We start from the raw sequence: 9830 nt of genomic DNA, 5'->3' as shown, positions 1-9830 counted from the left end.
TTACACAGGCTAGAGTCACTCCACAAGAGGAAACCTCAATTGATAAATTACCTTCATCAGAGGCCTGTAGTCAAGACTGTGGAACATTTTCTTAATTGATGATTGAGGTAGAGGGCCCAGCCCACGGTAGGCAGTGCCATCCGTGGGCAGATGGTCCTAGGTTCTATTAGAAAGTAGGCTGGTGGAGTGGAGAGATGGCTCAGTGGGTAAGAGCTCTGACTGCTTTTCTGAAGGTCCTGAGTTCAAATCCCAGCAACTACATGGTAACTCACAACCATCTGTAATGAGATATGATGCCCTCTTTTGGGGTGTCTGAAGACAGCTACAGTGTACTTACATATAATAAATAAATAAATAAATCTTTAAAAAAAATTTAGAAAATGGGCTGAACAAGCCAAGGGGAGCAAGTCGGTTAGCCAGTTAGCGGCACTCCTCTGTGAGACCTCTGCTTCAGCTCCTGCCTTCAGGATTCTGCCTTGAGTTCCTGCCCTGACTTCACAGATGACCAACTACAAGCTGTAAGATGAAATAACTCCTTCCTCCCCAAGTTGCTTCTGGTTATGGTGTTTTATTCCAGCAATGGAAACCTTAAGACAGGTTCCTTGCTGTGTTTACAGTTTGACTCTGTGTAAGCCATGGGAAGCGGGCGTGATCTCTTCCTCTGCTTGTAAGGCCACTAAGACCATCACAAGAGAACCTTCTTGCTCCCTTAAGGCCCCTGATCCAGAAGTCATCACATGGTGGGGGGGGGGGGAACTTCAACCTGAGAACTTGGCTTGGGAACTTCAGTCACAGTAAGCACCGAGTAGACTGGAGGCCCTGGACACGGAGCTGGCATGCCCTACTGAAGACTCAAAGCTCTGTGTGGACACTGCCCAGCACGAGAGAAGTCTTTCAGAAGGTACAGGGTGCTGAGGACACAGTTTCACCTGAGGACAGAACAAGAGCAAAGCAGGAAGGGGAGGATTGTCTCTGACAAGTGCACAGATCCCGCCAGTTAGGATTCTGTCTAAGCTCCACCCCGGCAACAGCCAGGTATGCCCCGCCCTGCAGTTACCTGGCAACAGCCTGGTGCCGGCCCACTATAAAAGGGTATGCTTTCCCCTCCTCTCTCTCTTACTCTCTTACTCCTGCTCCCCTCTTGCTTTTCTCTTGCCCTTTTGGGCTCTTCCCTTCCCCATTCCCTTCCCCCACCCTCCACGTGGTCATGGCCGGCCTCTACTTATCTACAATCTCCTCTCTGCCTTTCTCTGCCTTTACTACCCTCTTAACCGCCCTGAATAAACTCTATTTTATACCTTACTGTTGTATGGTTGATCCCTCGGTGGGAAGGGATGCCCTCAGCCACCACTGCCTGGCTTTTTTTAAAATTTTATTTTATTTATAATCACAGCACTGTCCATTGCAGTTCACCAGAAGGAGCACAGATGGTTCTGTACATTTTAGAAGTAAGGAACTGAAAGGATAGAAAATAATACAGCCTAACTCTAATGACCCCAAGAAGTCAGAAGTTTAAAATGCTATCTCGCTTTGTTAGAAACTAGGTAAAAGGTCACATTCCAGAGCCCGCCCTTTGTTTAGAGCTAGCAGAAAGGTCTTGAATAGGTGATCCTGGCCCCATAAGGTAACTATAAGCTTATCTTGCTTCTGTAAACTTACGCCATTCACCCTATGCAGGAGTTCACGCAGCTATAGACATTCCAGAAAATAGGAAACTAATTGGTCCACTGAGTGCGGGCTCCAATAATTTAAACTGATTGGCCTGAGATCTATGGAGTGGTACAAATTGATTGGCTCGCATTTTGCGGGCTCTCCATGCTAAGAAATGATTGGTTTGTGACTTGCAGGCTCTCCATGCTAAGAAATTGATTTGTGATTCGCAGGCTTTGTCGTAAACTTATAAAACCTGTCGCAGTTCGGCACTGGTGGCCCACAGTCCTCTAACCCTGCGTGGTATACAGCTGTGGAGCCCAGAATTCTGGAATAAAGAAACCCTTATGTTATTGCATCGAGACCGTTTCTCTCGAGTGATTTGGGTGTCACCTTCCAGGGTGCTGGGGTGCCCTCGGTTTTTTTGGGGTCTTACATTTTCTCGGTGCATTGGCCAGGAAGTATGATTTCCCTTCACACGCGAGAACTAACTCGGAGGTAAAGGGGATCCCCTCTGGAATATGTGTGTGCCGGCTGGTGTCTGTGTCCTGAATGTCTGTACTGATCTGTTTCTGTATCTAAGGAGATGCGCATTTCGGTGGACAGCTGGTGAGCAGATGTGCTCTGTACCACAGGCTGCGACCTGGGGAGACATTCCCGGGTATTTTGGGGGAACTCCAGAGACTCTGGAAGATTCCCGACTGAATGTCGGAGAGGACATGGTAGTTCTACTGAATTGGAGAATTTATATGCCCTCCCAGCCATCTGTTTTTCTGATCTGGTTCTGTCCGTCTCAGTGGAGGTGAATACTTGTCAGTTTTGTGTGTCTTTGTCTACAGTTTGACCACTAGACAGGTGCCGTGGATTGTTTTCTGTCTGTCTCACTGTTTGTCAAAGTCTGAGTCTATAAGCCTTTCTGAAAATTTCGGTTTTGCTTGCAAGCTTCTGGGGCTCAGAGAGCCTGTCTGGTATGGTGTGGTCAACTGGCAGCTGCTAGAGTTGAGACCACGGGGATCTGTCTGGAGGAAGCTTTAGACCTTAGACCCTGGAAAGAGCTGAATAAGAACCTCCTCCATCTGTAAACAGCAAGTCAGTAATGGTGGAAGCCATGTTTTGCTGGAATCTGGTATCTGGTCCCTGCACTGTGTTCAGGGACACCTGGTGTCCTCTAGGGGCAAATCGTGTGATTTTCCTTGCTCTGTGTTCTTGAATCTAGAGGCCTGACGGTGGCAGGGTCAGGATGTCTATGTGGTGTTGTTTTGTATTGTGTTTTGTGTTCTTGGACTTAGATGGACGATATTATTTTGACTCTGACTGAAAAGCAACTCTGTGGCGCCAAAATCAGGTCACATGACTCAAGCGTGCCAACTTAGAACAAGAGGAGAGACAAAAATACTTGGGCTCTGACGCCCCCTGAAAAGGAAAACAAGTCTTAACAAGCAATGTGGCAGATGTGAGAATTTTGGGTTTAAGTTGGTACAGATGGTTTATTTCTTTTATTTTAACTTGTTTAGATTGTTATGATCGATGTGATGTTAAACTTTGTGGTTATATTGTTCCTCTGGGAGAGAGGTCAAAATAAGGGAGACCTCCAGAAGACTAGATTCTAAAATATTAAGTGAAAAAAATCTGTCTTTGTGATACTAAAATCTTTATAATTGGTATCAAGTTCAAGGCGTAAGTTCTTATTTGATACAGGGTTTATTTTGATAGAAAATCAAGGTTTTCATTGGTATAAATACTAAATTTAAAAGTACAGGATTTATACCCAGTTCTTTGTTATTATTACCGATCTGAGATGTTTAAACTATGAGTTTAGGGCTAAATAGAAATATAAGGCTCTGAGTTTACTGTTAGGGTGTTTTCTAGGTTTTAATCAGAAATAGCTGAAGATAGTTTAACAGACAACAGTCCACATTACTTTACGTAGATAGTTGGTTTTCAAAAACATCAAAAATCCATGGTATATGATGTTTGTGTCTTAAAATCTGTGTTAAGCTTTCTGTATATTTTCAGTTAATATTGGTCACTCTTAGATTTCTGATGGTATTGAAGACTGTTAGTCTCACAGATAGCCCAAGCTGTTTTATCCTGAGAAAGCTGATATAGATTTAAATAAATGATTTTCAGGTGACATAAAATTTAAATCCAGGACATGAGCCAATTCTTACAATGTTAATTCCTAAGTTGTACAGAGTCATATTGGGGAGTCATGCCACATGGTAGGAACTTGACATTGGCCAAGGACAATCTCTGGCTTTGGGCAGGAATCTGAAGTTGGGGCATAATAGGGAAGTAGGTTACAGCAGGAATTTTTATCCTAGGGTGGAGAAGCTCAGAGTGAAGGTTAAGATCTTTGTTCTTTCTGGTCTATGAATTCCTGAATTAAGCAGGTGACCCACCCAGCTGCCGGAGCAGTAGAGTCTAGAACTGCCAGATGACTTCTCTGGAACTCAGCCTGGGGTCTGGGAGGAAGGGTTTGCCCAAACTGTTAAAAGGTCTGACTGACATTAAAGTTCCAGCAACCCAGTTCGTAGTAGTGGCAGGCAGCTACGGAACACAACATTGTTAATTCTGACAGTTTTTTAAAATAATACAGATAAAAAGGGTTCTGTTTAATTGACAGGGATGATAAACTAAGTGTTATGTCTATCTTATAGTTTATAATTTACAAAATGGTAATAATTATGCTCAATTGATATTTAGAGAGGACCACAGAATGGAGCAGGAAAGGACCTGAGACCACCTATCCTGATACCATGGTAGCTCTCTCACTAGGGGTATATTTCCCAAGAGACTAATTAATCTCTTTGAGACTGTTTTATTTGTAATACAGGAAGCCAAAAAGATTACCCCCTCAGACAAAAGGAAAGAGGCACCTGAAGGACCAACACACAAGACTCCATTGGCAGGTCTCGAGGGCATGGCAGCCCACGAATTTGACCAAGGTATGTAAGGTTAAGCAGGGACCAGATGAGTCACCTGCAGCTTTTCTAGAGCAGCTCATAGAGGCATTCTGCCAATATACATGCTATGAATCCAGGGGCTCGGAATATAAAGCTACTATGACAATGGCTCTTATAGACAGGGCTAGTAGAAATATCAGGAAAAAGCTTCAGAGGCTAGAGGGATTTGGTGCAGGTTGCTGAGAAGGCCTGTAGAAGGATTTAATATAGGTTGTTGAGAAAGTCTATAGAGAGATTTAGTACAGTTTGCTGAGACAGGAAGACAGAGGAGGAGAAGAAACAGAGAAAAAGAAAGAAAATGACAGAGAAGGAAGGAAGCTACAGAGAATCCTGGCTATAATAGTTAGAAAAAGCAGAAAAGGGAGACAGAAAAGGACCAGTGTGCATACTATAAGGAAAGAGGCCACTGAGCCAGAGTGTGCCCTAAGAAATAGATGTCAGGAGCAGGAATTCCCAGGTTTTGGGAAAAGTGCCCCCAAATGGCAAACCCAGGTGTTAGCCCTGGGTGAAGACAATGACTAGGGGAGATGAGTTTTCTGACCACCTCCTCCAACCCAGGATAACTGTGGGAGTGAAAGAGAAACACACTCAGTTCTTGGTGGACACAGGGGCTTAACACTCGGTCTTCCAAGCCAATGGCGCTGTTTCCAAGAAAAGATTTTAGATCCAAGAAGCCCCTAGCACCAAACTGTATTCATGGACTACCCGAAGAACAGCAGACCTAGGGATAGGATGAGTAGCCCATTCATTTGGGGTGTCCCAGACTGTTCCTACTCTCTATTGGAGTAAGACATACTCTCCAAAATGGGGAGGGGGTCAGATATACTTCCTGCCCAACGGGCCCAAAAAGAGAGACTGACCCCTGCTGAAAGTCACTACAGACAGGAGCAGTTTTCTCCCTGATGGACAGAGATAAGCAGGTGCTGCTATGGTGGACGACACAAATGTCATCTGGGTAGAAGAATCTTTACCCCCTGGGATGTCAACGCAGAAAGTGGAGCTCGTTGCCCTCACCAAGACCTTGGAACCAGCAAGAAAATCAACATCCACACAGATAACAGGTATGCCTTTGCCACAGCCCATGTCCACAGGGATATATGCCAAGAGGACTGCTCACATCAGAGGAAACCAACAGGAAATCTCGGACCTCTTAGATGTCCTAATGAACTCAGCCCCTGTGAGTATTCACTGCCCAGGACGCCCAAAGGGAAAAGACTCAATGGGCAATAACCAGGGAGAGCAAATGGCTCCAGGAATGGATATGCAGGAGCCTATACTGATTATGGGTCTGTAAGAGACACCCATTTGGAAATGGGACAAAATTAAGGAACAGCCTCACTTAAAAAAGGACTGAGATTATTAACCACCCTACCAACTATTACCAAGAGAGGGTGCACACAAGAAGGGAGAACTATACTCCCCAGAAAGTAAGCCAAAGACTCACTAGGCAAATGCACAGATGGACTCATTTAGGGGATTAAAAAAAAACCCAACAACAACAAAAACAAAAAAAACAAAAAACAAAACCTTTGTCCTGGCAGTTAAGGGACCAAATGTATATATTTATGACTCAGGTTTTAGGCTAGAGAGATAATAGAGCAGTGTAAGGTATGCCAGCAAGTAAATGCTTATGCAGTAAAGAGTAAACAGGGCAAAAGACCTAGAAGAGAACAGCCTAGAGTACATTAAAAGATTTTATAAAAGGTAAGGCAGGAGAATATGGTTATAAAATACCTTTCAGATAGTTTTCTTTAGATGGGTTGAAGCAGGAAACAGCTGCCAAGTTTAGAAGAAATTTTCCCGAGTTTCAGAGTGCCCAAGGTAATTGGTTCAGATAATGGTTCTGTTTTTGTTTCTAAGGTAAGTCAGAAATTGACAAAGATATTGGGGACTAATTGGAAACATTATTGGACGTACTGTCCCCAGGGCTCAAGGCAGGTCAAAACGCTATGAGAGACCTTAACTAAATTGACCTTGGAGACTGTCTCAGACTGGGTGGTGCCTCTTCCCTTGTTTCTGAAGAGCCCCCACCATTTTAACCTGACTCCCCTAGAGATCCTCTTTGATACCCCAACTCCTTTGGTGTCCACTGGGCCCTCCCAGGAGGTGTCCCACAATATGAGATCTGCCTTAAATGCTCCAGGCATGCCAGAGACTCCTCACTGCTTCCAGATGGGCACTGGATCTGTATAAGAAGGCTTCACGAACTGTTGCTGAAACCCTGAAGAAAGAAACCCTCACCAAATTGACCACAGAGACTGGTATTAATGTTTAGATAGCTCTCCTACCCTTTGTGCTCTTCAGGCCTTTTTGCTCTAGGCTCAAGACTCTCGAGTGGGTGAGGCAGCGAGCGTGGAAGGCCTACTCAGGAGAAAGATACTTGCAAGTCTTTTCCAAGTTGGAGGTTTCGGTCTACGTTAGACACCACTGGGCAGAATACCTTGAGACTTGATGGAAAGGCCCTTATCTTGTACTCTTGACCACCCTGCTTTCTGCTTTAATGAGACCCTTTGTAATTTTACTCCCTTTGCTTACAATTGGAACCTGTGTGACTAACCGGTTAATAGTTTTTATTAGAGAACGAATAAGTACTATGGAGATTCTTATGCTACGCCAACAATATCAGAGATTTAGGGCAGGACAACCCAGAATATATAGAGTCAGAGATTTAGCTCTATAGTTCTAAGATTAGAACTATTAACAAGAGAAGAACTGGGGAATGAAAGGATAGAAAATAATACAGCCTAACTCTAATGACCCCAAGAAGTCAGAAGTTTAAAATGCTATCTCGCTTAGTTAGAAACTAGGTAAAATGTCACATTCCAGAGCCCGCCCTTTGTTTAGAGCTGGCAGAAAGGCCTTGAATAGGTGATCCTGGCCCCATAAGGTAACTATAAGCTTATCTTGCTTCTGTAAACTTACGACATTCACCCTATGCAGGAGTTCATGCAGCTATAGACATTCAAGAAAATAGGAAACTAATTGGTCCACTGAGCGCAGGCTCTGATAATTTAAACTGATTGGCCTAAAAACTATGGAGTGGTACAAATCGATTGGCTTGCTTTTCGCGGGCTCTCCATGCTAAGAAATAATTGGTTTGTGATTCACAAGCTTTGTTGTAAACTTATAAAAGCTGTCGCAATTTGGCACTGGTGGTCCACAGTCCTCTAACCCTGTGCGGTGTACGGCTGTGGAACCCAGAATTCTGGAATAAAGAAATCCTTGTGTTATTGCATCGAGACCATTTCTCAAGAGTGATTTGGGTGTCACCTGGGGTGTGGGGTGCTGGGGCACCCTCTGTTTTTTGGGGTCTTACAGAACCTGCCGGGCATGGTGGCACATTCCTGTAATCCCAGCACTTGGGAGGCAGAGGCAGGTGGATTTCTGAGTTCGAGGCCAGCCTGATCTACAGAGGGAGTTCCAGGAGAGCCAGGACCACACAGAGAAACCCTGTCTCGAAAAACCAAAATAAATAAATAAATAAACAGATAAATAAACAAATAAATAAATAAATAGAAGAAGTAAGGAACCTAAGGAGAGGTGAGGAGCCGTTAGCAAAAGCAATCATGGAGACAAAGAACCTCATGTCCAGGGAGGTAATGTCTGTTGTCCAGGAGACAACCAAGACATTTAACAATCGCCTTCTCCATGAGCTAAACAATTTCTTACTGTTCTTGTTCGGGAGTTAAAATTTTGGGTAAAAATGGGCTTATTACCCACATTTGTTACTGGTTTCTCAACAGCTACTCCACTAAACCTGTCAAAATATGTGCATGGTTTTTAGTTGGAATTTTATTAGTGTGTGCTCTTTCTCTGTGTCTCTGTGTTTGAGTGTGTGTGTGTGTGTGTGTGTGTGTGTATGTGTGTTCATGGAAACCAGAGGACAATCTTGAGTGTCACATTCCTCAGATTCGATCTTCCTTGTTCTTTGGAGACAGGGTCTCTCTCAGCATGGAGCTTGTGAGCCGGTTTGGCTGCTGACAGCCACAGGGACAGGCAGACAGCCGTAGGTACAGACAGGCAGCCTATGTCTGCCTTCCCAGCCATGATTAAAAGCCCACGTTGACGTGCCCAGTTTTATTTTTTAAAATGGGTTCTAGGGATTGAACGGAAAACCTCACACTTGCTTTGCACGGCTGCGTTACCTCCACACCTCCGGAGCTCCGAAGGCCCACATGGTAGTGAGACCCTGAAGTCCGTCCAGCCAACTGTAAAGCCCTTTTGAACTCCTGCCGTAGGGTTTATTCTCAATAATTCGATGATTCTTTTAAAAGCTTGCCATAAATTATCATTACTTATCACTACTTTACAAGTTTTGTTCCACTTTTCCTAGTTTTCTTTCAAAGAAAAAAAATGATGGAGGGAGGGGGGAGGGAGAGAAACTTCTAGCATCATCAAGGAACAGAAGGGAGAAGCCCTCCTCCTTGTGATCAGGTATTTGGTCACAGTGACAAAAATAGGGAGCTAATTTGTCAATGCTTATCAATTGGACACATTTATGATTTAAAGGGTATTCACTTGAACAATGATACTTAAAACTGTGAAGGCAATCACAAAAATGTATGGAAATTTCTTTTATTCACACAAGCCACAAAAAAACGACGATAGTTTCTGGGCCCTCGGACTGGCATTTTGAAATATCCTGTTATTTGCAGATCAAGACTAACCACTTCCTTGATTTAGAACGACATTGCCAGCCTGTGAATGAGGCCAGGATTGCAGTGGTTTGTCTAAGGAACTCAATGGTGTAATGCAGTAGGGTGTGAGATTACAGCTTCTGCAGCATGGGGCAGGGGCTTGCCAGGGGAGGGGGAGGGAGCGGGGTCTTCATTGAGCATTCAGCTCAGGCAAGGCCCATTATGCAGGGAGTGGATGATCCAGTTTGGGGATTTTTCATGCCTCTGGCTTCTCCTCCCTTCTCATATCTGCCCTTTGGCTACATTATAGATCAAATTAGCATGTCTTTGACGGGATAGAAGGGGAAGGGACAGGTAAAATTCGAATTGGTCAATTTCAGAGCTTGTTCACGGCTCTAATTCGTGAGATCAGAACCAAAAGCCAACATGGGGCTTTGACTCGTCACTGGATTATATTTAATCTATAAAGATTCCCCTTCCATTACTGAAGAAATGGAGTCTGGGGGTGGGGTACCTACTACATGTCACATGGATGTCAGGTTTGGCCAGAATCTCAAGCATACCTGTGAGAGGCTGG

At 44.2% G+C, this 9830-nt stretch overlaps 1 long non-coding RNA gene across 1 annotated transcript; it reads left to right on the top strand.

Annotated features, from left to right (window-relative positions):
- The first annotated feature begins 1920 nt into the window (after positions 1 to 1920).
- On the top strand, positions 1921 to 7855 carry LOC127688384 (uncharacterized). The gene is made up of 2 exons (XR_007978689.1): positions 1921 to 2148; positions 4487 to 7855. It is a non-coding gene; the product is annotated as an uncharacterized LOC127688384 (long non-coding RNA).
- Positions 7856 to 9830: the final 1975 nt, after the last annotated feature.

Source organism: Apodemus sylvaticus, chromosome 7, assembly GCF_947179515.1.
Source record: "Apodemus sylvaticus chromosome 7, mApoSyl1.1, whole genome shotgun sequence".
Taxonomy (NCBI): Eukaryota; Metazoa; Chordata; class Mammalia; order Rodentia; family Muridae; genus Apodemus; species Apodemus sylvaticus.
Note: the sequence above shows the minus strand (reverse complement) of the source record. Positions and strands in the feature narration are given on the sequence as shown.